The sequence below is a fragment of the Panthera leo genome, chromosome D1 (assembly GCF_018350215.1).
Source record: "Panthera leo isolate Ple1 chromosome D1, P.leo_Ple1_pat1.1, whole genome shotgun sequence".
NCBI classification, from domain to species: Eukaryota; Metazoa; Chordata; class Mammalia; order Carnivora; family Felidae; genus Panthera; species Panthera leo.
Window position 1 is genome coordinate 17460287 of NC_056688.1, and position 26278 is coordinate 17486564.

A 26278-nucleotide genomic window follows, 5' to 3' on the forward strand; every position below is an offset into this window, starting at 1 on the left:
GGAGACTGCACAAATTTCTTAGCCCTTCTTTTCCTCCCTAGCCCCAAGGCAGGATATTCTAACAGTTGGAGCAGTTTCCCCGAGGATGGATGTGATATCTGGGCCCCTTCCAGGACCATGAATTAACTGCTGCTGGGTTACCATCTTCAGGGGTAGGAAAGAGGAAAATTCCAGTTCTAGAATTTTCTAAGTCCAATCATCACTACATATTCATTTTCCTCCGCCTCTGTGGTAATAGAATTTTTAGCTGAACAACATAACAGCCGGAATTCCAGCCTCCCTTTCAGCTTTATGTGGCCACACAACGAAACCGTGGCCAAAGGGATGTGAGCAAAAGTAACGTAGGCAACTTATGGATCAAGGCTGGTAGAAAAGGTACATACCCTGCCCTCCTCTTTCTCCCTTCTGAGGCAGAGCCGGGGGGGGGGGGGGGGGGGGGGGGGGGGGGGGGCAAGGGGCACTTTGGCCCACGTGAAGAGGGGTATAGGAAGTGCCTCCTCTTCCAGGGAAGGTCAGCCCTTTGGTCCTGGTTGGGCGTTCAGCTGATTGAATGAGGCCCACCCACAATAGGAAGAGCAATCTGCTTTCCTCATTCTACCAAGGTAAATGCTAAACTCCCCTAAAAGCACAGAAATACTCAGAATAACATTTGACCAAATATTTAGGCACCCCATGGCCCAGTCAAGTTGACGCATAAGATTAACTGTCACCAAGGGCAATGCTGGGGATGCCAGAGCAGCAAAATCAAAAAGGTCTGGCTTTCTCTACCAGCCCTGTGGTAGGAGAGAGAAAGAAACTATTTGGTATAAGCCACTATTATTTTGGATTTTGGTACAACATTACTGCAGCTGATCTGTATCTTAACTATAGGATCCTAGGGTAACTTTCACCCAAGAGATATGTTCACCCCAGCTGTCCCACTTTATGGCAGGGCTCAACCGCCCCTAGAAGGTTCCCCCACATCCCTCCTGTCCATCACATAGGTCCTTGTTCCCAGAGATGGGACATAGGTCCTACGGTTCATAGGTCCTTGTTCCCAGAGATGGGACATCAGAAGAAGGACTTGTTTCCTGTGGGTATATTCAGTGGCATCCCTAACACATTCCACACTGAGAGTGGATTTTTAATTTTTTTTTAATGTTTGCTTATTTTTGAGAGACAGAGCATGAGCAGGGGAGGGGCAGAGAGAGAGGGAGACACAGAATCTGAAGCAGGCTCCAGGCTCTGAGCTGTCAGCACAGAGCCCGACACGGGGCTCGAACTCACAGACCATGAGATCATGACCTGAGCCGAATTCGGACGCTTAACCGACTGAGCCACTCAGGCACCCCTCAGAGTGGATTTTTTTTAAAAAACCTTTTCTATATTCAACAAAGTTATTTGCAGTAATAATCATGAAATGAAACAAATAATAATAAAGTACAGAAAAGAAACACAGAGAGTAAAAATGTTCTTATATTGAACTATATATATACAATCAGTCCAATAAAAAAATAATAATATTTTAGGTAAATAATTTTCTAGTAATTAATAAGTGAATTTTAATAAAACCCAAACATTTGCAAATGGCTCAATTTAGGCCATACTATAGCGTACCAATGATGTTATATTTTATCTTTCGGAATCATTCTTTACCTTTAAAACAATTAACAATTAATTTTTTTTAAAGAATAATACATTTTAATTTTAAAGATATTATTTAAATTAAGCAAAATATTTCATATATTTAAAAAAAAAGCATTGCTAAAAGGATCTAGGCCTTTTTTGTCATTGGCATCATCATTGGCTGCTGCAGTGTTGTATTCAACCAACAAGTGTCTGTCAAGATATTGGTCCTGTGCCCAGTGTCATTCTAGGCACGGACAATCAGCAGTGAACAGAACAGAGATCCCTGCCTTCCTGGAGCTCGGTCGTAATGGGAGAGACGTAGGCAAACAGGGGAGTGAAAACTGCTGGGAGGAAAACTAAGTCAGAGTCAGAAGGTGGATGGTGACAGGGGTGCTGTTCCTACAGGGGTCCGGGAAGTTCTCCGTGAGGAGGGCTGTAGGAGCCTTGGACCCCATTTCCTACCTCCCTAGCTCAGGGCGTCAGGCTCCCTGGAATCCAAGCCCACAGGCCCTGAGCTGAGCACCTGTTACTAGGCGGGTGTTGATTCTCCCTCCAAGTGCAACCAGAATGTCACAGGAAGTTAACAGGTGGTCCCATTGATCTCAGTGCTCCAAGCCCCCAGCCGCGTGGTGTCGGGAAGGCTGGTCTTTTAGGGAGTCATGGCTATATATAGTCTTAGACTTTTCAGGGAATTCCCAGGTGGGCACAGGGCCACTCTAGCCTTGTTCTCTGCACCTACCACCCAAGGCCCAGGGCCCGCAGCATCCCTGAGGCATCACTTCTAGGACTCCATTCTATTGCTAGTATCTTGCCACCACCAAGTCCGCTGTTACTGTCGTGAAGCCGTAAGTCAGAGACTAGGAACGCGGCCCATGATTTTGCCAACACCGGGGAAGCCGAAACTCGGTACCGTCGCTCTTGCAAAGTGAAAAGGGAGTACCACAAAGAGTAACACAGCACAAAGCTGTGCACGGAGAGTAACACAAACAGCACAAAGAGTAACACAAAGTTGGTTCCTAAAATGTTATCCAGTTAGTCAAGCAGCAATCCCTCTCCCTGGACAGTGTCAGGGGAAGGCCTCCACCATGGCCCCCCATCCCTGGTGGCCATGGCAGGGCTTTCCCAGGCCAGAACAGGCGCTGCTCCAATGAATCACCCCCTGCTCCTACCCCAATGGCAGCTCTGACTTTGCAAACAAGAATAATATATCTGATCACTCAGTCGAGGGATGGCACACGGATTGAGTGGCACAAGCATTTCTGAGGTGAGTTCGTTCTGAGTGCCCCCGTCATTCTCTCGGGTGATCTGCTTTCCTTTAGGTGTCATCCCTCCCAGTGCTCCCTCTAGCCCCCCATCCATCCGACATGTTTGTGTCCATGCTCCAAGAGTCGACAAGGTTTGTCTCTTAATCCTATCTTTTGTATGAGAAAGAAGGGAAAATAAGAGAACGTATGTATCTATCAGCTTCGGATTCCAAAAGAAACACAGGGCAGATAAACCAGAAAATAATGAGGTTGGTTATCTACAAGAAGTAGGAAGGAATGGGGCTACAGGTGGAACATGTGTGTCTACTCAGAGGTTGACTTCATATGTTGAAACCTAATCCCCAGTGGGATGGTATTGGGAGGTGAGGCCTTTGGGAGGTGATGAGGCAATCAGGGCGGAGCCCTCATGAAGGGGACTACACAGCCAAAAGGACCCACAGCTTATGAAGCTTAGTAAGCAGGCTCTCACCAGACACCAAAACCTATCGGTGCCTTGACCTTGGACTTCCAGCCTCCAGTACTGCGAGAAATGAAGTTCTATTGTTTCTAAGCCCCCTGGTCCATTGTATTCTGTTATAGCAGCCTGAGCAGACTGAGACAGATCGGGTGGAAGCGTTATGGGAAGAAGTGGTACTTCTCTGAGTGTATCTTTAAAAAAAAATTTTTTTTTAATGTTTATTTAGTTTTGAGAGCGAGAGAGAGAGAGAGCAAGGGAGGGGTAGAGAGAGAGAGAGAGGGGGAGACACAGACTCTGAAGCAGGCTCCAGGTTCTGAGCGGTCAGCATAGAGCCTGACAGAGCCTGATGCGGGGCTCGAACCCACAGACCACGAGATCATGACCTGAGCCGAAGTTGGACACTTAACCGACCGAGGCCCCCAGGCGCCCCGAGTGTATCTTTTTTAAAAAAATAGTTTGGGGCACCTGGGGGCTCAGTCAGTTGAGCGTCTGACTTCGGCTCAGGTCATGATCTCAGGTACATGAGTTCGAGCCCCGCGTCGGGCTCTGTGCTGATGGCTTAAAGCCTGGAACCTGCTTCGGATTCTGTGTCTCCCTCTCTCTCTGCCCCTCCCCCACTTGTGCTCTGACTCTCTCTCTCTCTCTCAAGAATAAATAGACATTAAGAGAATAATAAAATAAAAATAATTTTGACTTTTGTAACCATGTCAATAATCTACAAATTCCAAAAATGAATTAAAATTCATACAGATGGGAAGAAAGGAAAGAGCGAAACCAGTGAGCCTAATTATATTTCAGGTGAGAATCATAGCCGCACTGAAGGGGGAGGAAAGAGAGAAAGAACTAATCCAAGTAACTTATGAAAATAGTTTTTCACTATTTACCCTTAACCTGGGGCAGGATAGAGTATGTGTGTGTGTTGGGGATGGCAGAGGAGGGGAGCAGGGGCACAAGCACAGACAGATCCCAAGTTCTTTAGAGATTAGTTTACTGTAGTGGAATGAACTACATGTTTCTCACTAAGGAAAAAAGGCTATACAAATATAAAAGTGGGAAGGCAAGAAGAACCCTGTGTGAAGAGACTTGAATTATAATTCAAGTATTGGTGTGACCTCGTGATTTTACAAATGTGTGCATGTGTATGAATGTTTACATGCATGTGCATAATCCAGGCAGGTGCATATGTGTATGCATATTTGTGTGTGTATTTGTATATTCGTGCACATATTTCCTAGCTCAACCACTGAAAGGGCCAAGAAGCAAAGATACCCCGGCAGCAATGAGCACACCCAGCCCCCAGATCTTGGTCTCTAATACCATTTTCCCTCTAAAAGGAGCCAGGACTTCTCAGAGAAGTGGCTGATTCTAGGACTAGAGCAGAGTAAGGACAAGACAAGCCTAGAACATCTTAGGCCACAAAGTAAGGAATTGCTCAATAAAAAACAACAATAAAAAATGATGAGGTATGTCACAGAACAGAGGAGCCACCATACTGGGGCTCCCACTGGCCCAAATCTGGACAATTTGGACAACAACAAAATAATGGGCTAGAATAATGAATTATGAACGACCGAAAAAAATGGAAATTTATGAGTCCATATCAATAATAGATATTTATTTATTTAGATGATGATAGATAGATAGGCGGATGATAGATAGATAGATAGATAGATAGACAATAGTGGATCAGCTCTTGCTTACAGTAGAATGTTGAGGACAAACACATAAATGTAGAGAGAACATTAGAGCTGGGCGATTAGCATTTTACAACCATTGGTAAAGATGGATTGAGTCGGTCAAGAATCATTAGTAGTTATTAAATCTAGGAGAAAATTCTGACAAGAAATGGTCTTCTCTTCCCAGACTGCTTACTAGCTGCAAAGGTGGGGGGAAATGATGGTAATTAATAGTGGAGAAATCAGGCAACACATGACTGGATGATCAAAACTAAGATCACCTGTGAGGAACAAATGGCTGTTATGTGCCTCCAGATGGGATACCCCAAGAAACATGCAGCATCGCGTACATTGATTTGTTCCCAAGTATGCACAACCCCAGCCTAATCAAACTGGCACACAAACACAGAATGAGAAACAGCCTATTTTTAAAATGGGGGCGGGGCACCCGGGCCGCTCAGTCGGTTGAGCGTTCAACTTCAGCTCGGGTCATGATCCCGCAGGTTGTGAGTTTGGACCCCATACGGGGTTGGGTTCGTTGCTGTCAGCCTGTCAGCCCAGAGCCGGCTTCAGATCCTCCGTCCCCGCCCCTCTGCCCCTCGCCCACGTGTGCTCTCTCAAAAAATAAATGATAATAAATAAAAATCAAAAATGGGGGCACTGTATTCTTCAAAACTGCCAATATCCTACAAGGCAAAGAAGGGCTGTGGAAAGGTTTCAGATTAAAGGAAGTGAAAGGGACGTGACAACCAAACACAATATCTGAGCCTCCCCTGGAACCTGTCCTGGAGGGGAAATGCTATTAATAGATCAAGCAAAAAAAAAAAAAAATTCTAATCTGGGTGAGGCACCAGATAATGCCCATCTATCAAGTTGGTAAGCACACTGTGGCATGTAAGAAAGTACCCCTAGCTTCAGGAAACATATACTGAAATGTTTAGGGGTATAGAGCCATAATGCATGTAACTTACCACAAATCACAAATGGTTCAGAAAAAAAATATGTATGACATATATACATATAAAACTATGTGTGCATGATATATATACATATATATATATATAAAGAGAGAGAGAAAGTACACTGTTCTTAGAACAAAGTAAACTGTAAATAATACGGTAAATCTGGGCGAAGTGTGTGTGGCTGTTCTTTGCGCTATTTTTAGTTTTGCACCTTTTGTGAGTTTGAAATTCTTTCCAAATAAAATGCTTAAAAATACCCTTATGTTTGCCTTGCACTTGACCATTTTTTGTCATGTTCATATGCTCTGGTACTTCGGATGCTCCCAGCATCCCCCTGAGGCAGGCAGGACACGCATTGCTATTTTATTTCCCATTTTTCAGATGAGGAAGTGAAGGCACCGGGCCGCTGAGCGTCTCGCCAAGTATTCCTTCCGGTGCAACGGGGGCTCGGCCCCTCCCCTCCAGGTGTCCAGCGCAGGCTTCCTCCTGTGACAACCACGCGCATTTCTCCCATCCTATCGCGATCCTTTACGGTTCCTGCTACTGATCTCTCTGGGAGGTAATGAGTTTCATAATTCTGTTTCCCTGAGTTTATTACTCAGGCCTTTGAAACCCAAGGCGGGAGTCTGTTTCTTCAGTGATCCCCTGGCCCCCTGTGTCCCCTCCGCTGGCATTACAGGGGCCCCTCGTGTGTTCTCCCCGGTGCTGGACACACACTGACTTCAGAACGGGTTGCACGTATTGTCGCCACTTCCGATTTGTTTCTGTTTGTCTCCCTAAAGGGCAGGGACCACGTATTGTACCTCTGACCCTCAGCCCCAAGCTCTGTGCCTGGCTCTGAATGCTTGACGAATAAATGGCTGTGGGGCTGAATGAAACCTTCTCTTATTTGACCTAAACTCACCTCAATCAAGTCTCAAAGTGAGCCTTTCATCATGGAATTGGAATTAAGTAGGATTAAAGTTAACACTGTCCTGGCTGGCACACCTCTCCGGCTCCTTCTCTCTTGTTGTTGTCTTTTTGTTCATAAATGTTTATTGACTTATGGTGAGAGACAGAGACAGAGAGTGCCTGAGGGGTGGGGAGGGGCAGAAAGAGAGGGGGAGGGAGAGAGAATCCCAAGCAGCCTCCACACCCAGCGTGGTGCCCAAAGCGGGGCTTGATCCCGTGACCCTGGGATCATGACCTGAGCAGAAATCAGGAGTCAGAGGCTTAACCGACTGAGCCCCCCAGGCCCCCTGGCCCCTTCTCTTTCTTGCAGGGGGTAGCAGATTAAGGGTGAATCCAGGTCATATGGAAGCAGGTGGGGGTTTTTCCCTACTACGGGAAGGAAGAGCTTCCTAGTGAAAGTGGTCCAGAGGGGGGTGGGAAGCAACAAGGTTAGGGGATGGAGTAGACAGAAGAGTTGAGGTCTGAGGCCGGTGAATAGGAACTTACTACTGAGTCCCAGGCTCCACGTCAGCGGGAGGTTCAGCCCTCAGGGAAATGGGAATTTTGGTGGACCAACCTTCAACGCAGTCTAAGTGACCACCTCCCCTATGTAAGTAGCCCAGAAAATAACTAAGGAAGGGAGCCTGCACACCCATCTCAGGGAACCAGACTGATAGCTGCCTTCCTGAGTCATCGCCCTCGGGGGACTGGGGGCTATGATCTTCCCAGCACAGCTCCGTACAGAGCGTGAGAAGGTAGAACCTCCAAAGAAACCCCTGGATTTGAGACAAGGCTGAAATCTTATTTGAAGGGATTTGCTTTCGATTTCCTTTTTTTAAATGCATTTTTAATAACAAGCCTGTTCAATCAAAAGGGGGTATTGGACTGCTCGGAAGAGCAGCGGGATCTCCGTCAGTGTAATTTGGATCCTTTCCTAAACCCACTTCCTTTGATTCTGCCAGCTCAGATCTGTCTTCAGTCGGGAACTCACAAAGCCTTGTTGTCAGTGGTGTGGAAGAAATTCAGTTAGAAGCGTCCCCAAGTACACCCCTGGACCCATCCTTGGCGGGCAAGAGGGTGAGTTCCCTTTCGCCGGGTACCAACGAGCGACATCACACAGATACTTTAAATGTTAGAGCGGGACCCTGGGTCGTATGGGCCCAGCCTCTCATGGCACTGACACCCGCAAGGCTAACCTCCTGAGCCCCCCATGAGGATAGACAGGTTCCGGCTCCTGTGGCTGACCTGTCCTTCCTCTTACGGAACAGGAGGCTGGACAGGCGGCCATGACCCTGGGGCATGGCACCAACACGCCTTGTTTTCTGGACCATGGAAGAAACAATGAGCACTCAGATCTGATAGGCAAGTCTGGGGATTCTTGGGTTAAAACTCCCAAGGAAACCGGGGAGACGATCGGTCCTGTTAACCGCTGGGGTTGGGCTGCTCCAAGCCGGTCTTGGCTGGGCCATGGAAGTCAGTCTAAGGTCAGAGGGCTGGGGGCCCTGGACCTCAAACCGATCTGAGTTAGTCACAGTGGTGTTGCATAGATTCTTCCAGTTCAGAAGAGGGAGGTGTGATCTAAGCCTCTGTGCCCGGCAGCAGTGCCCATGTGGCAGAGTGGACACACCGCCAGGGGAAGGAGGTGGCCATGGAGCCCCACGGCACAAAGCGAGGCTGCGCGGCTTGGGAGAATTTGACCAGGGCAGGAGCCTGGGTATCAGAGCTGGCCATGGCGGGTGCCCCTAAAGCCAGGGTAGAAGATGAGGCCGGAGTCATACCTAGATTGAGCCAAGTCAGCCTCCTCCCTCATCGGTACAAACATGGGGCATGTTCTTTTCAATGTTTTCCTAGAAATGTTCCAATCCTAGAAGGGTACAGATAATCTGGCAATCATATAGACCTTCTCCAGTCCAGGGACAAGGACAGAGTGAGGACCTAATCTCAATTCAATGTGTTCTGAACGCAGTACCCAGAAGGATCCTGTAAGAGCTCTCCTCTGTCAAACCTCCCTTGCAGTGGCTGCAAAGCCCAGGGTGTTGTGGTTGCCTGTTAGTTCTCAGACAGCATCCTCTATGGTTCCCCCCACTTTGTGGCCCCGTTCTGGCCAAGCAGGCCTTCTCCCTATTTCCCTGGCTCACCAGGCCTGCGGGTACATGCTTGGTGTTCTCTCTGTCTGGGTCTGCCTCTCCCAGATATCCCCAGGGCTCTGGCTCTCTCCTGCAGTTCTCTACTGAAGCATCATCTTCTCAGAAGGGCCTGCCCTGACCACCCTATTTTAAATGACAACACCCCTCGGGGCGCCTGGGTGGCTCAGTCGGTTAAGCGTCCGACTTCGGCTCAGGTCATGATCTCACGTTCCGTGAGTTCGAGCCCCGCGTCGGGCTCTGTGCTGACGGCTCAGAGCCTGGAGCCTGTTTCAGATTCTGTGTCTCCCTCTCTCTGACCCTCCCCCGTTCATGCTCTGTCTCTCTCTGTCTCAAAAATAAATAAACGTTAAAAAAATTTAAATAAATAAATAAATAAATAAATAAATAAATAAATAACAACACCCCACACTCCCTATGCCCCTCCCCTAGTGTAGACCTTATTTACCATCTGATGCACTTGGTGCTTAAATGATCTGCTTATTATTGGGCTCCCCGACCAGAAAATGGAGCTCCGTTGGGTTGGAATTTATGTCTGTTTTGCTCACCACTCACTCATGAGGACCCAGAATAGTGCCCGGCACAGAGTAAGTGCTCTAAAAGATCCGGGGAGTGCGTGAAGGTGAAATCGGTTAAGATTCCTGGCTCCTGGCTTGACCAGCCATGTCGGCCTGGGCCCCCTACCTGACCACCTTCTAAAAGGGTTCCTCTCCCCAGGCCCCAGATTTGCTTAGCTCGGCTCCTGGTCCCCCACTCCCCTGCCTGCCTTCTGCCCTCTCCCACCACCCAGCTCAGTCCTGTCCCATCCCCACCACGAGAGAGGTGCCTAACCTCAGCATTTCCCTGTTTCCCACAGCACGGGATCCACTTGTCTTTATAACAACCTTCTTTGATTGGGAGACTTTTAATTAGCAACCCAGTCCCTCACTGCCTCTCTCTTTCGGGCAAAGCAATTGACAATATCTTTAAAATATATATATATATGTGTGTGTGTGTGTGTGTGTGTGTGTGTGTTGTGTATACCCCGAACCATTATACTCAGGCAAATAAGCCATCAATTTGGTCACAACAGGTGGTCCTCTAGCTATAGGGGAAGTTACAAGCCTTCCCAGTACAAGCCTGCCTGCCTGGTAACCCTCAGCCATGGGCAAACCCGGCCAAAGCCTCCTCCCCACTGATCATCAGCGAGCCAACAGGGAGAAGAGCCCCTCTTCGGGCCCCTTCCCTAAATCAAAGGAACGTATGCTTTCAGAATCATAAAGTACGGGAAGGCCCCAAAGAGAAATTCAATAGACACGTGTCCCATTTTGCCAGGGCAATTCTTTCAAGGCTCGCCGATGTTGACATCCAGAGCTTGCGTCTCAACAGCCCCACACAGACTCCAGGATTTCTCAAAGCAATAGAGCAAAACAGAAACACCAGCCATCTGTCTCTTGAAATTTCGTAGGAGGGGCAACCCGTAGTTGGGAAGACACTCGAAGGCAGTTTTCAAGTCTGAGACGCATCACCCTGAGTTATGGGAGCAGAACTTTCGGGAGGCCTTCTCTCCAATGGTATGAACGTGAAGCAGGCATATTTCGCACCCACGGCCACGGCCATGGCCCCTCTACCGCCAGTGGCCACAGCTGTGGGGGGGACCCCGCAGGAGCCAAACAGCCTGCAAGAACGCTGACTCGGGAGAGCGAACCCTGGCCCAGCAACATCCCCAGTCATTCCGGGCCAAATTCAGCTGAAATGAGACACTTTTCAAAAACAATTTCTAGGTAAGTGGTGGAGAAAATAGGATCACCCCGAACACGCGGAGCAAAGAAAGGAGCAGCCCCGTAAGTGTAGAGATGGGTCCTCCGCCTTCAGGCAGGGTGAGCCCAGATGCGCCTTCACGCAGAGGCATCGGCTGGGACAATGACTTGTGTGGGTTGTCATGACAATGAAATTGAAACTGGGATAAACAATAGCCACTCCGCCAGCCGCCTAACCTCTGAGCCGACCTGTCATTACGACAGCAGCTGCCTGGGCCTCAAGCAGACGTCAGGAGATGAGCATCCCTGGGGCAGGCTTTCCTAACAGGTGGCCAAACGTGAGGCTGGAAATCAACTGGGCCCTTTTGCTCATTCTTGAGCTACCCTAGGGAATCCAGCAGCCTCCTGTAAAAGGTCCCCGGAGCCTGTAGAGGGACCACAGAGCCCAGAAAGTTCATGCAATGGGCCCACAGACCCACAGCATGCCAGCAGAAAAGGCTAAGAAATGGTACCTCATCCTAAGTGCAAAACCTCAGAAACCAGTGTTTCCTGGGAGTGGCATTTCTAAAGGCTACTTTCGGCAAAAGCTTCCCGGCATTCCTCACCAAATGGACCGATGCAAAATTGAATTATTGTCTCTGATAGAACTTGAAAATCCCTTTGTACTTCCAAGGCAAATGCAAATGCACAGTCCTGTGGCACCTCTGTCCCACCCTCCCCACCGCCTCTGCTCGCCTCAGACTCCAGCCTAAGCCCCCACCGCATCTGCAGGAGCCGAGCACCAGGAAACAGAATCAAATATGCCCCATAGGGCTCAACTTGGCTTTAAAAAATGGTATTATTTATATTTAATAGCAGCTTCAGAAAAAGCTGCAAATCCTAGGGCATGGCAGAAATGTAAATGCTAACTGATTGTTATTCTTACGGAAACTTAGAATTCAAAAGTTTAATCAACCTCGTTAGCATAATTTGGGTGACTTCAGTCCATAACCTTACCCTGGAGTTGATTATTTATGGCGCCCTGAACAGAAGTCGAAAATTAACTTTGATTTAATGTAACAATTCCATCCCCAGTATAATTCATAATGCAGATACGTTTGTCAAAAATAAATCACGTTGCTTCGCCCATCTCAGAACAGGAAACCCAGAAAGGAATAGAAACAGAATCCCTAATCTTTGGTTTCTGTAGTTGTTCTGGCTCTCCCTTCCCCTGCTCAAGTCTGTGCCTGCCCAGGGACAGGCTTTGGAGGAGGCTGAGAGCATCCGTGTGCAGAGAAATCTATGGATCAAGACAGACGGGCCCGGGGGGGAGGGGGGTGTGGGGATCTCTCGGGGTGGGTATCTTGCTTCTCTTGAGGGTTTTACCCGAGTAAGCAGCTTTTTAATAAGGCGGAATGAGAAAACATCACAGGAGGCCAGTCTGGTGAAAAGGCTGTTTGTGGAGAGCACAATCCGATGTCTTGCGTGTGTTCGAGGTGTATCTGTGTACAGTTTGCTTTCACCCGTATCACTGCCTCAGTCTTCACATTGATAGATGGGGCCGATGGCAACTGAGGCCCGAGGAACCTAAATGCCTTGTCCACATCCCGTGGCTGGTGAAAGGCGGTGCTGATCTTGGAATGCTGGTCTCCCAGCACCATCTGTCAGCAGGTGGAGAGAAAGGAATCCAGCTAAGCAATCTGCCTCCTGGCCAAGGAAAGCAGAGTCCTTGCACACCCCATCAAGGGACAGTAGGAGACCCCGCTCCCAGAGCAGACAGGAGAAATCCTCGAGACATCACCAGCGTAATCAATTTCCAAGAACTCAGAAGTGGCATTCGTTACGCCTGCTGGAAAACCTCAGAAAATGTAGGTTTCCCACACGTTTGGCAAAAAGCACCGTATAGAACCTCCCTAGATGATGGGGGGCATAGAACTGCTGGGATTCTCTTTATCCCCCTTCGCATAAATTTACCTCTGCGATGTACCAATCTCCCTGCCAAGGAAGAAATCTCTTTCCATGGGCAGTACCAAGGAGCCAGACTGGCGTTGCTGTGTGCTAATTCTCTGTCTGGACTGCTAAAGCCACCCAGACGTGCCAAGTTTTAGCGGCAACAGGTTTGCCTGCCAAGAACCAGCGTCCCCTGCTTCCTCTCCCACCTACAGGCCGGGCAGCGCCAGCTCCCCTTTTCCATGCCAGGCGGAGCCGATGCGATCTCACAATGGGCCGCAGAGCAGGGTGCCAGCAGCCAGAGCCTTGGCCAGTGGCTGGCAAACTCAGACTGTGCCATTTGGCTCTTTGGCTTCTGCTGTGGAAAAGAACTGGCTGAGAAGAGGTAAAAGCTTTTGGCAAAATATGAAGTTTGGGTTCTCTTGGTCCCAACCCAGCGGGGATAATCATGACCTGGCATGGCTTGTGTGTGTGTGTGTGTGTGTGTGTGTGTGTGTGTGTGGGTGTCCTCATGCTTAATCGCATAGCTTTAACGGTTATAGAATTAAGATGAAACCAGGCCACCTGAAACTAACACAGCACTGTATGTTAACTAAGTGGAATTAAAATAAAAACTTAAAAAAAAAAAAAAAAAGACAAAACCAGGCCAAAAGATTCATTGTGAAACAGCACCCAGGGCCTTGGGATAAATTGTGACCAGCCTTAGATTGGGTCACCATGATGTCATAATGCACACGTGGGTACATCAACCACGGGCCAATACTCTATTGTGTCCTCCATCCATGTTCTTTCAGGTGACCTTCTCAACGATATGCAATCAGTGTTTTTATCGTCTGGACTTTAAAGACGAGAAGACTGAGGTTCAGAGCCGTTGAGTAGCTTGCCCAAGGTCACACAGCCACTTAATGACCTATTCAAGGCCCGGACCCATATCCATCCAGTTTTCCTCTTTACACTTACATGTATGCAGTTGTCCCCTAACCAGACCGTAAGCTCCATGACGAAAGGGTTTGGATTCCCACGTCTGAAACGGTGCCAGCATCCAGGCGCAGAATAGGCTCTCGGTAAATATATATTAAGTACGTGCACGAATAAATGAACGAGCCCCACTGTGACTATGTCACGGAAGCAAACGGCTTCATATCCACTCCCTACCTGAAGCCCCGGAACAGAGTAGTTAAGGACGGGGCACTGGGGTGTTACGCTCCCAGGGGACAAGGGTGAGGTGAGCCTACGCTCTCTGCTCTCTGCAGGGTCCGGACGACAGAGACTGCCTGCCTTCCTGTCTCCTAGATATTTACTTCATCACACCCCAGCGCAAGCTTCCCGTCGGTCACACGTCTCCCTGATAGGCCCCTGCGCCGAAACGCCCCGTGCCCCTTGGCACCCACGATCATGGCGGAGGCATCCATCCTCCATCTTGTCAAACAGCTGTCACACCTTGACAGCAGATGGCCTTGGCAATCTTGGCAATCCAGCCGGACAAGTTTCTACCTGAACTTTGGCTCAGCCAGTGCCTGGATGGAAGAGTCAGAAAGGAGACCTAGAAAGGAAAGTACCTTCTGTTTTCTCATTCCCAACCGCACAGGGCTGGGGGAAAGAGATATGCTAATGGCCGTGGGGAAACACCAGTGGGAATATGCCTGCTTTGGACAGATAGGAGCTAGGGTCCCCCACTGACCCCCTTGCCTCCAGGTATGCCTGCACACAACTCACCTGCGACAGACCTGTTCTTCCACAGCCCCCAGACAGGAAGCGCTCTGATATCATATCTATCTGCCACGTTGAGTCCCTCCCCATGGGCAACGCCACAGGGGTGGGGAAATCCAACGATCTGATGATTCTCTCCAGGGGCTCGGGATGGAGCAAGCATCCGTTCTCGGCCCAGCTTCTCAAATGTATGTGTTGTTACTGCTGCTATTTTCAAGGACCTGCTCTATTTACGCCTCGCTCCTCGTTGCTGCTCCTAGGACAAGAGAACTGAATAAATAAAGCAGGCAGGCTTAACCCCTCCCTTGGCAGGGATAGGAATTTGCCAGAGTCGAGTGGGAGCAGAAAGTCCGCAAGACACATACCTTGGGCCCACAAAATGCTTTATATTTGGCAAAGCATTTGCTCATGTAAGCCCCGCGGCTGTGAGATACGAAGTCCATGTTACAGGTACGAACACAGAGGCGAGGCCGAGGCCACGAAGGTTGCTCTAAGCCATCTTTCGTCTCCTCGTCACCCGGGTTCTCGGTGCCTGGAGAGCAGGAGAAGAGAAACGGTGGTGCTAACGGGCCCCACCACTGGCGGCACTGCCCGCTTGGTAGAAGGCGGCCTGTCGCTGAGGCTCCCGTGTCCTGCTCTCCCTCCCCTCTGTGAGGGCTGGGGCGGATAAAGGGCCCGCGGAGCCAATCCTATGTGCCAACTTGACTGGGCCATGCGTGCGGTGCCCAGACAGTTAGTGGAACATTATCCTGGGTGTGTCTGTGAGGATGTGTGGAGAGGATTTACCATCTGAATGGAAACATCGTCTCCTCCTGGGCCTGAAGCCTTAGCCGAAAGGCGCCGCCAGCTTCCCCGCGGCACCAGCTGGCCCACTCCTGATCTTGGGACTTGTCAGCCTCCATAATCACGTGGGCCAGCTCCTTGGCGTAATTCTCTTTCCATTTCGATGTATCTATATCTACACCTATTGGTCGTTTCTCTGGAGAATCCTGACTCACACAGAGCCCCGGACGGGCTCTGAACGGGAAGATGAGCTACAAAGCCAGGCTGGGCCGAGGCAGGCGGGGACCTCCCATCCTGGCATCCATCAAGAAAGGAAGTGTTATTAAAATTAAAAAAAAAAAAAAGGAAGGAAGGAAAGAAGGAAGGAAGGAAGGGTTTTCTGCTCTCTTGCACAGACTCTTCCTCAGAAACTGCCCTTTCTCTCCTAAAGCATTTCTCCAAAAATATTCACTGATACCTGCCTTGTAGAGGTGCTGTTTTTGGAGTATGAGTATATCAGTGAATGAAACGGACCAAGATCCCTGCCCTCAGGACACACAGTTCCCATTGCAGATGTGATAAGGAACTTAGATAATATATTGCAAGGGGAGAAATAGGAGGAAAAAATTAAAGATTGACTAGGGTAAGGGGGACCAGGTGTAGCGAGGTGGGGGGCAGGTGTTGTGCTGAGCAGGTGACCAAGGAGGGTCGCGGTGGGAGTGAGGTGTGGGAGGTACTGAAGGAGGCAAAGGGGTCAACCAAGCAGGTATTTGGAGGAAGAGCACTCCAGGCAGGGAACAGCCAGTACAAAGGCCCTAAGGGGGGAGATGCCTGGTGGGCACAAGGAATTGGAATGAGGTCAGTGTGGCTGGCACAGTGAAGGTGAAGAGGGCAGAGGGGCAGGCGATGGGGATGACGTCACAGAGGCAGGATGGTGCAGGACCATCGGAAAGATTTGAAAGGGAAGCCATGGCAGGGCTTCCGGCAGAGGAGGACATGATCTGCTTTGGGTTTTAAAGGGATCTCCTTGGCAATCTCTTGACCCCTTTTTGTAGGGGCGGGGGGAGGAGAGGGTCAAGGATAGAAGCAGGAAGACCAGTTAGGAAGGTCTTGCCAAAATCCAGACCAGAGATGGTGGTGGCCCTGCCCAACGTGGTGTCAGTGGTCAGGTTCCAGATGGAGTCAGGCGGAGATGCCCCCCCAGAGGAGAGTACGTGTTTTCCGGTCTTGAGTCCTGCTCTCTGCCCAGGGACATGCCCTAAGGTGTCCTTAGGGTCCCCTCCCCCGCCCCCCCCATCCCGGATATCCCTAGTCACAACTAGGAAGAGTCTTTTTATGAATGGAGCTGGGGAGAATGATGAGAAGGTCAAGTTCTATTCTCTTCCCCAACATCTGGAGCAGCATTAAGGGCTGATGATACCATTCAAGTCCTAGAGCCAGGTGGGGGACAAAAAGGAAAGGGATAGTGGTCTCTTCCATAAGTATAGTCAGTGGTGTGCTGGTGAATGTTTGACAATTGGCTCTCCAGGAAAAAAAGTGTGTAATTTTATGATATGTGTGTAATTTTACTGATAAAAAAATATGTTGCATATATTTTACAAATACTAGGGCACCCTGGGTGGCTCAGATGGTAATACTTCTGACTTCAACTCAGGTCATGATCTTACAGTTCATGAGTTTGAGCCCCCTGTCGGGCTCTGCACTGACAGCTCAAAGCCTGGAGCCCGCTTCCGATTCTGTCTCCCTCTCTCTCTGCCCCTTCCCTGCCTGTGTTTTCTCTCTCTCTCTCTCTCTCTCTCTCTCTCTCTCTCAAAAATAAATAAAACTTTAAAACAAATACTAATAAAATACACAATAGCCTTTACTGTAAATTCTATAACCAATTGGTTCTCACAAAATGCTCCTGTTGATTTTTGGAGAACTCGTATCTGTAACCAATGTATGGTTGCAATTGATAAATGAGTGTAGTTCCCACATGAATGTTGGTTGATATTTGTATTTACATTAATGGGTAAGAAGAAAGTGAACCAGCAAAGATGTTCCTTGGGACTTCCTTCTGTTCGTCAATGATGTGAACGACATCTCTGCCGCATCTGATTACTAGTCTTCAATTACTGCGAGAATATTTCCTCGATTTCTTGTGCCATTTACAATGTAATAGCTACACACCCAAAACACTTTTAAGTTAAATCTGCATTATTAAGATTTTCCCCATCACTGTTTAAGTCTAAACAAACAACAAACCATCAAAGGAAGTCCTGACTTAAAGCATTTGCCAATTTCCATCTCGTGAATACTCCCACCCTGGCCGATTCCAAGCTACCAAGGTGACATTACTGAATGTGGACTTAGAAAGGGATTCTTAGCCATGAGCCATTATATAATATTTCCAACATACAGATACAGTTGATGTAAATAACCTCAAGCGTAAAGATAATAGTAAAATGGAGTAAAATAATTAGGAGCTAGTAATGAGTTTTGAGTATTTATTACCTTTGCGTTTAATATAGCTTATTTAATTGTAAGTTTATATAATTTAATTTTTAATAATGGCTGTGTTTATCAACCAGCTTGCAAAATCACTGGAAGTTTAACAGTAGACCCTCGTGAGCCAATTCGAGCAGCCCTAGTGCCCCGTCGACCGTATGGTACTTTCTCAGACATCGCCCATCTTCCCACTGAGAGATCTGCTAGCTACCTATCAAAAACTGGGGACACTGGGGCTGAGGGGGTGAGGTGAGATGCCCAAGGCACCTAGCAGCTGATGTCCTCGAGCAAGGGTGGCCTCAGGAAAAAGTAGCTGGTCTGCGGTCGGGGAGGGTGGGGGAAATGCGAGAGGGCCAGAGGAAGTTTCACACGAGGGCAGTGAGGTCGGCGAAGGTTGTGGATGAGAGGGAGTTCCAGCCTGTCCTCACGTCGCCATCACCAATTCCCCTCAAGCTGCCTAGGCTGGCCTCTTAGAACAGGATCTTGGCGGATCTTCGTGGAGAGGTAGCTGCACCCTAGTTGCATAGGCTGTGGTTGATCAGCAGCTTAGCTGCAAATCACTCGCCAATCAACATAAACACCAAGTTCGTCTGCATGATGGATAATCTGCGAGCACCAGCCCCCTCAGAGTCAGTGTATGAGGATCAGGCCACAGGGAGTCAGGCAGAGTGTCTGGCTCTATCTGCCCAATGCACTAGTGTTTTACTGTCCCAGAACTTAGAGAAGGGCCAAGAGAAGAGTTGAGAGGCAGGAGCTGGCAACCCAAAGATCATAGGTGCATCTGCTGGGTAGGACCTGGTTTCCCTGGGGACAGCCCTACTGTCCAGGGCCCTGTTTCAGCTCCCAAGTTCCTTCTCTACGCACCAGTGCCTCCAAAAGGCCCAAATGACCTTCGGGGCCCCAGAAATGAGAGTTTTGGTGGCAAGGCCAGGCCCTCCCAAGCCTCCCCAGGCCCACCCAGGTCCTGGACGTGAAGGGAGAGCGCTGTGTCATCCTGAACAGCCAAGAGGCCGAATGGTGGCCAAAGTGCAGTCACTCAGGTTTCGCCCAGCTTAGAAGCTGAGGGCAGAGCAGGCGTCCTTGGGTTCTGGACCCTGAAACAGGTGAGGGCAGCAGAGAGAGTGTAGTCTGGGTCTGGCCGGAAAGTGGTCTACACCCTGGCTTGTAAGCACAGAAAGGAGAGCCCCCAGCCCACCGCTGTCTTTTCTGATTCCATTAGCTGTGTGACCGTGGGCAGGTTAAAAAACTTCTCTGAGTTTCCAGTTTCTTCATGTTACAAGAAATGAGTTAATAATACAATAAATCCTTGGCTTCCATGAATTTAATATTTGGCTTTTGGTTGTTATTGTTTTTTCACTATTTAATGATCTGCCTATTTGCCTGAGGAGCACCCACTCGCTGGTCCTGTTTGCCTTCCCAGAAGTCCTTGGTCTCCTGCCTCACCAGCCCTGATGAAAGCTTGGGAAGAAGGACCCAATGTCTGCTTTGAGCCCCCTGTTCCCTACTCCTCCGTCCAAAAGCTCGTTTCCCCAGGGGGACTTGGGGTCTGGGTTCTGGTAACTCACACCTTACAGTGTGAGGTCCCAGCCAAGCACCGGGACCTTCACACAGGGCTCTGTGTGGCCCTGAGTGGGGCGGCTGTGCTCACTCCCCTGGTGTCTGTACTTTAACCACCTTGGGGATGGAGGAACACGTGGGCCGGGGGGTCCCACAGACCCTAAGGCTCAGAGTTGGCTCTGCTATTGAACAGTTACTGAACACAAGTAAGTGACTTGGCTTTTCTGCCTCCAGGTCCCCTTCCTGCCTCGTGGAAGATCACCTGAGCGCGCCTGCCTGGGCCTGGGGCTGGCGGTAGGGTGGGGGCGAGGGGAGGGAGCTGCTTCATCCTGCTCTCCCCCACCTGCCCACCCCATGCTCAAATTTCCTGGCCGCTAGTGACAGCTCAGCTCTAGAAAGGAGCTGAAATGAGGCCCAGCTCAGCCTTGGGCAACTCCTAGAGGGGAGAAGCAGTGGGAGGAGAGCAGCAGGCAGGGAGAAGCAGGGGTGAGCAGCCGATAAAGGGAGGCAGACACCAGCGTGGGAAGGTTAGGAGGGGAAAGAAGCGCTGATACAGCACTCACTCTGCAAATTTCTGCCATAAATCACTCTCAGGAGCAGCCTGGGAGCCCTCACAGCTGGAGGGAGAAGATTCTCAAAATCCCAGATTCTGAGCCTAAAACATTCTCCTGGAGGGCTGGGGACCTTAGTCAGCTCTTTGTTCTCACTGGGGGACTCAGTTTACCCCACTGCAAAGTGGGGTAAAACTAGCCCCTCCTCTTAGGCCCTGTGCAGAGACAGTGTCCCCAGAAGCATTGAGGTCCCCATGCAGAGGTCTGTACATAAGCAATGGGATCGTTATTAGCAATTATCATTCCTGACAGTGTTAGTAAAATCAAAAACAAAAACAAAAAAGTCACACTGAGCTCAGGAACATGCTTGCTCTGGGGTGTGGAATAATAACTAATGTTTATGTAGCGTCTCACAGCATGAAAACCCCAGTCATGTGTATTTTTCTTATTTGATCCCCACAACAAGGCAGCAATGCAGGTAAGGCAGAGATCTTTCCCCTGGTTTTATAAACCGGGAATTTTCCATTTATAGAGGTAAAGGGGCTGCCCCAGGCCACGGAACCACGTAGTTTGGGGGAGCAAGAATGAGAACCCACGTTTTCCCTTTCCGCTGCCTCAACTGAAGACGCTGGGAAACAGGAAACAAGCTGATTCCCGGGAAGGTGAAGGTATCACAGGATTTGGGGGTCCAGGTTTGGCTCCCAAACGTGCCGCTTACGAGTGGTGTGGCCTCAGCTACTTCCCCAGTATAACGGGGGTAATACAAGCAGTCCCCAGCTGCTGTGGTCATTGGACGCATTAGGAGAGATAATGGATCAAGGAGCTCAGCAAATTCCCAGAACAGAGTAAGTGCTCAATTGACGTCAGCAATTGGCTTTCTCATTCCTTTGTTGTTGTTTATTTTTTAAAATTTTTTAAAATTTTATTTTTTTAATTTACATCCAAGTTAGTTAGCATATAGTGCAACAATGATTTCAGGAGTAGATTCCTTAATGCCCCTTACCCATTTAGCCCATCCCCCCTCCCACACCCCCTTCAGTAACCCTCTGTTCTCCATATTTAAGAGTCTCTTATGTTTTGTCCCCATCCCTGTTTTTATATTATTTTTGTTTCCCTTCCCTTATGTTCACCTGTTCTGTGTCTTAAAGTTCTCACATGAGTGAAGTCATATGATATTTGTCTTTCTCTGACTAATTTCGCTTAGCATAATACCCTCCAGTTCCATCCACGTAGTTGCAAATGACAAGATTTCATTCTTTTTGATTGCCGAGTAATACTCCATTGTATGTATATACCACATTTTCTTTATCCATTCATCCATCAATGGACATTTGGGCTCTTTCCATACTTTGGCTATCGTTGATAGTGCTGCTATAAACATTGGGGTGCATGTGTCCCTTTGATGGATGCTGTATCCCTTGGATAAATATCTAGTAGTGCAATTGCTGGGTCGTAGGATAGCTCTATTTTTAATTTTTTGAGGAACCTCCATACTGTTTTCCAGAGTGGCTGCACCAGGTTGCATCCCCACCATCAGTGCAAAAGAGATCCTCCTTCTCCGCATCCTGGCCAACATCTGTTGTTGCCTGAGTTGTTCATGTTAGCCATTCTGACAGGTGTGAGGTGGTATCTCATTGTGGGTTTGATTTGTATTTCCCTGATGATGAGTGATGTGGAACATTTTTTCCTCTGTCGGTTGGCCATCTGGATGTCTTCTTGGGAGAAGTGTCTATTCATGTCTTTTGCCCATTTCTTCACTGGATTATTTGGTTTTTGGGTGTTGAGTTTGATAAGTTCTTTACAGATTTTGGATACTAACCTTTTATCTGATATGTCGTTTGCAAATATCTTCTCCCATTCTGTCGGTTGCCTTTTAGTTTTGCTGACTGTTTCCTTCGCTGTGCAGAAGCTTTTTATTTTGATGAGGTCCCAATAGTTCATTTTTGCTTTTGTTTCCCATGCTTCCAGAGATGTGTTGAGTAAGAAGTTGCTGCGGCCAATATCAAAGAGGTTTTTGCCTGCTTTCTCCTCGAGGATTTTGATGTCTTCCTGTCTTACATTGAGGTGTTTCATCCATTTTGAGTTTATTTTTGTGTATAGTGTAAGAAAGTGGTCCAGGTTCATTCTTCTGCATGTCGCTGTCCAGTTTTCCCAGCACCACTTGCTGAAGAGACTGTCTTTATTCCATTGGATAGTCTTTCCTGCTTTGTCAAAGATTAGTTGGCCATACATGTGTGGGTCCATTTCTGCGTTCTCTATTCTGTTCCATTGATCTGAGTGTCTGTTCTTGTGCCAGTACCATACTGTCTTGATGATTACAGCTTTGTAGTACAGCTTGAAGTCTGGGATTGTGATGCCTCCTGCTTTGGTTTTCTTTTTCAGGATTGCTTTGGCTATTCAGGGTCTTTTCTGGTTCCATACAAATTTTAAGATTGTGTGTTCTAGTTCTGTGAAGAATGCTGGTGTTATTTTGATAGGGATTGCATTGAATATGTAGACTGCTTTGGGTAGTATTGACATTTTAACAATGTTTGTTCTTCCTATCCAGGAGCATGGAATCTTTTTCCATTTTTGTGTGTCTTCTTCAATTTTCTTTCATAAGATTTCTATAGTTTTCAGTGTATAGATTTTTCACCTCTTTGGTTAGATTTATTCCTAGGTATTTTACGGGTTTTGGTGCAACTGTAAATGGGATCGATTCCTTGATTTCTCTTTCTGTCGCTTCATTGTTGGTGTATGGGAATGCAACCGATTTCCGTGCATTGATTTTATATCCTGCAACTTTGCTGAATTCATGAATCAGTTCTATCAGCTTTTTGGTGGAATCTTTTGGGTTTTCCATATAGAGAACCATGTCATCTGTGAAGAGTGAAAGTTTGACCTCCTCCTGGCCGATTTGGATGCCTTTTATTTCTTTGTGTTGTCTGATTGCAGAGGCTAAGACTTCCAATACTATGTTAAGTAACAGTGGCAAGAGTGGACATCCCTGTCTTGTTCCTGACCTTAGGGGGAAAACTCTCAGTTCTTCCCCATTGAGGATGATATTAGCATTGGGTCTTTCGTATATGGCTTTTATGATCTTGAGGTATAATCCTTCTATCCCTACTTTCTTGAGGATTTTTATCAAGAAAGGATGCTGTATTTGTCAAATGCTTTCTCTGCATCTATTGAGAGGATTATATGGTTCTTGTCCTTTCTTTTATTGATGTGATGAATCACATTGATTGTTTTGTGGATATTGAACCAGCCCTGCACCCCAGGTATAATTCCCAGTTGGTTGTGGTGAATAATTTTTTTAATGTATTGTTGGATCTGGTTGGCTAATATCTTGTTGGGGATTTTTGCATCCATGTTCATCAGGGAAATTGGCCTATAGTTCACCGTTTTAGTGGGGTCTCTGTCTGGTTTTGGAATCAAGGTAATGCTGGCTTCATAGAAAGTTTTTGGAAGTTTTCCATCCATTTCTATTTTTTGGAACACCTTAAAGAGATTTGGTGTTAACTCTTCCTTAAGTGTTTGGTAGAATTCCCCTGGAAAGCTATCCGGCCCTGGACTCTTGGTTTTTGGGAGATTTTTTATTACTAATTCGATTTCTTTACTGGTTATGGGTCTGTTCAAATTTTCTGTCTTCCTATTTCAGTTTTGGTAGTTTATATGTTTCTAGGAATTTGTCCATTTCTTCCAGATTGCCCATTTTATTGGCATATAATTGCTCATAATATTCTCTTATTATTGTTTTTATTTCTGCTATGTTTGTTGTGATCTCTCCTCTTTCATTCTTGATTTTATTTATTTGGGTCCTTTCCTTTTTCTTTTTGATCAAACTGGCTAGTGGCTTATAAATTTTGTTAATTCTTTCAAAGAACCAGCTTCTGGTTTCATTGATCTGTTCTACTGGGTTTTTTTTTTTGTTTGTTTGTTTGCTTTGGTTTGGTTTCGATAACATTAATTTCTGCTCTAATCTTTATTATTTCCTGTCTTCTGCTGGTTTTCGATTTTATTTGCTGTTCTTTTTCCAGCTCTTTAAGGCATAAGGTTAGGTTGTGTATCTGAGATCTTTCTTCCTTCTTTAGGAAGGCCTGGATTGCTATATACTTTCCTCTTATGACTGCCTTTGCTGCGTCCCAGAGGTTTGGGGTTGTGGTATTATCATTTTCATTGGTGTCCAAGAACTTTTTAATTTCCTCTTTAACTTCTTGGTTAGCCCATTCATTCTTTAGTAGGGTGTTTTTTAGTCTCCAAATATTTGTTACCTTTCCAAATTTTTTCTTGTGGTTGATTTCAAGTTTCATAGCGTTGTGGTCTGAAAATATGCACGGTATGATCTTGATCTTTTTGTACTTGTTGAGGGCTGATTTGTGTCCCAGTATGTGATCTCTTCTGGAGAATGTTCCATGTGCACTGGAGAAGAATGTATATTCTTCTGCTTTAGGGTGAAATGCTCTGAATATATCTGTTAAGTCCTTCTTGTCCAGTGTGTCACTCAAAGCCATTGTTTCCTTGTTGATTTTTTGATTAGATGCTCTGTCCATTGCTGTGAGTGGGGTGTTGAAGTCCCCTACTATTATGGTATTACTGTCAATGAGTTTCTTTATGTTTGTGATTAATTGATTTATATGTTTGGGTGCTTCACATTTGGCGCATTAATGTTTACAATTGTTAGGTCTTCCTGGTGGATAGACCCCTTGATTATGATATAATGCCCTTCTGCATCTCTTGATACAGTCTTTATTTTGAAGTCTAGATTGTCTGATATAAGTATGGCTACTCCGCCTTTCTTTTGTTGACCATCATGTTGTTCTCCATACCCTTACTTTGTTGACCATGTTGTTCTCCATACCCTTACTTTCAATCTGAAGGTGTCTTTAGGTCTAAAGTGGGTCTCTTGTAAACAGCATATAGATGGATCTTGTTTTTTTATCCATTCTGTTACCCTATGTCTTTTGATTGGAGCATTTAGTCCACTGACGTTTAGAGTGAGCACTGAAAGATATGAATTTATTGCCATTATGTTGCTTGTAGAGTTGGAGTTTCTAGTGGTGTTCGCTGGTCCTTTCTAGTCTTTGTTGCTTTTGGTCTCTATTTATTTGTTTGTTTGGTTGGGTTTTTTTTTCATCTTTTCTCCCCTCAGAGAGTCCCCCTTAAAATTTCTTGCAGGGCTGGTTTAGTGGTCACAGACTCCTTTAATTTTTGTTTGTCTGGGAAACTTTTAATCTCTCCTTCTATTTTGAATGACAGCCTTGCTGGATAAAGAATTCTTGGCCGCATATTTTTCTGATTTAGCACACTGAATATATCCTGCCACTCCTTTCTGGCCTGCCAAGTTTCTGTGGATAGGTCTGCTGCAAACCTGATCTGTCTTCCCTTGTAGGTTAGGGACTTTTTTCCCTTGCTGCTTTCATAGTTCTGTCCTTGCCTGAGTGTTTTGTGAATTTGACCATGATATGCCTTGTTGATGGTCAGTTTTTGTTGAATCTAATGGGAGTCCTCTGTGCGTCCTGGATTTTGATGTCTGCGTCTTTCCCCAGGTTAGGAAAGTTTTCTGCTATGATTTGTTCATATAACCCTTCTACCCCTATTTCTCTCTCTTCCTCTTCTGGGACCCCTATGTTTCTGATGTTGTTCCTTTTAAATGAGTCACTGATTTCTCTAATTCTTAAATCATGCTCTTTTGCCTTAATCTCCCTCTTTTTTTCTGCTTCATTATTCTCCATAAATTTGTCCTCTATATCGCTGATTCTCTGTTCTGCCTCATCCATCCTTGTAGCCGTGGAATCCATTTGAGATTGCAGCTCAGTTACAGCATTTTTTTAAAGTTCATCCTGACTAGCTTTTACTTCTTTTATCTCTGCAGAAAGGGATTCTAATCTATTTTCAACTCCAGCTAGTATTCTTATTATCGTGATTCTAAATTCTGGTTCAGACATCTTGCCTGTATCTGTGTTGGTTAAATTCCTGGCTGTCGTTTCTTCCTGCTCTTTCTTTGGGGTGAATTCCTTCATTTCATGATTTTGAAGGGAGAAAATGAATTAATGAGGTAAAACAAATTAAAAATTAAAATTAAAAAATTAAAATTAAAAAAATATTAAAATTAAAAAATTAAAACACACACACACACAAATTGAATAAATGATGCTAGATCCTAGGTGTGTTTTGGTCTGGATGTTGAAAGGGACTTGACAGATTAGAGAAAAAAGAGGAAAGAAAAAAAAAGAAAATTGTTTGAAAATTTGAAAAAATGAATACACTGAAGTAGACTAAAATGAAATGATGGAAGTAAAATGGAATTTGAAAAAATATACACAAAAGTAAAAAATATAGTAGAAGAAAACAAACAAAAATGTTTTTAATAGAAATTGAAAATAAAAATGAATTTTTTCTCTTTCTGTATTCAAGAAAATGAAAAGAAACAAAAAAGAGAAAAAAAAAGAAAGAAAATTGAATAGGTGGACCAGCGAACAGACTGAAACATGACTTCGTTTTCCCCTAGATGTCAAACTA

The 26278-nt window shown here is 46.6% G+C and overlaps 2 long non-coding RNA genes across 5 annotated transcripts in view; one reads left to right on the forward strand and one right to left on the reverse strand.

Moving 5' to 3' along the window:
• Positions 1-245: 245 nt before the first annotated feature.
• Positions 246-26278, forward strand: part of LOC122200524 — a 41123-nt gene continuing 15090 nt past the window's right edge. For all 4 annotated transcript variants that reach the window (XR_006193832.1, XR_006193833.1, XR_006193831.1 and 1 more), the window contains exons 1-3: positions 246-375; positions 6350-6527; positions 7861-7975. This is a non-coding gene — a long non-coding RNA (uncharacterized LOC122200524). The remainder of the gene's footprint in view (positions 376-6349; positions 6528-7860; positions 7976-26278) is intronic.
• Positions 12203-13178, reverse strand: LOC122200525. Its single transcript, XR_006193834.1, has 2 exons — positions 12735-13178; positions 12203-12421 (listed from the first exon to the last, which is right to left on the reverse strand). It is a non-coding gene; the product is annotated as an uncharacterized LOC122200525 (long non-coding RNA).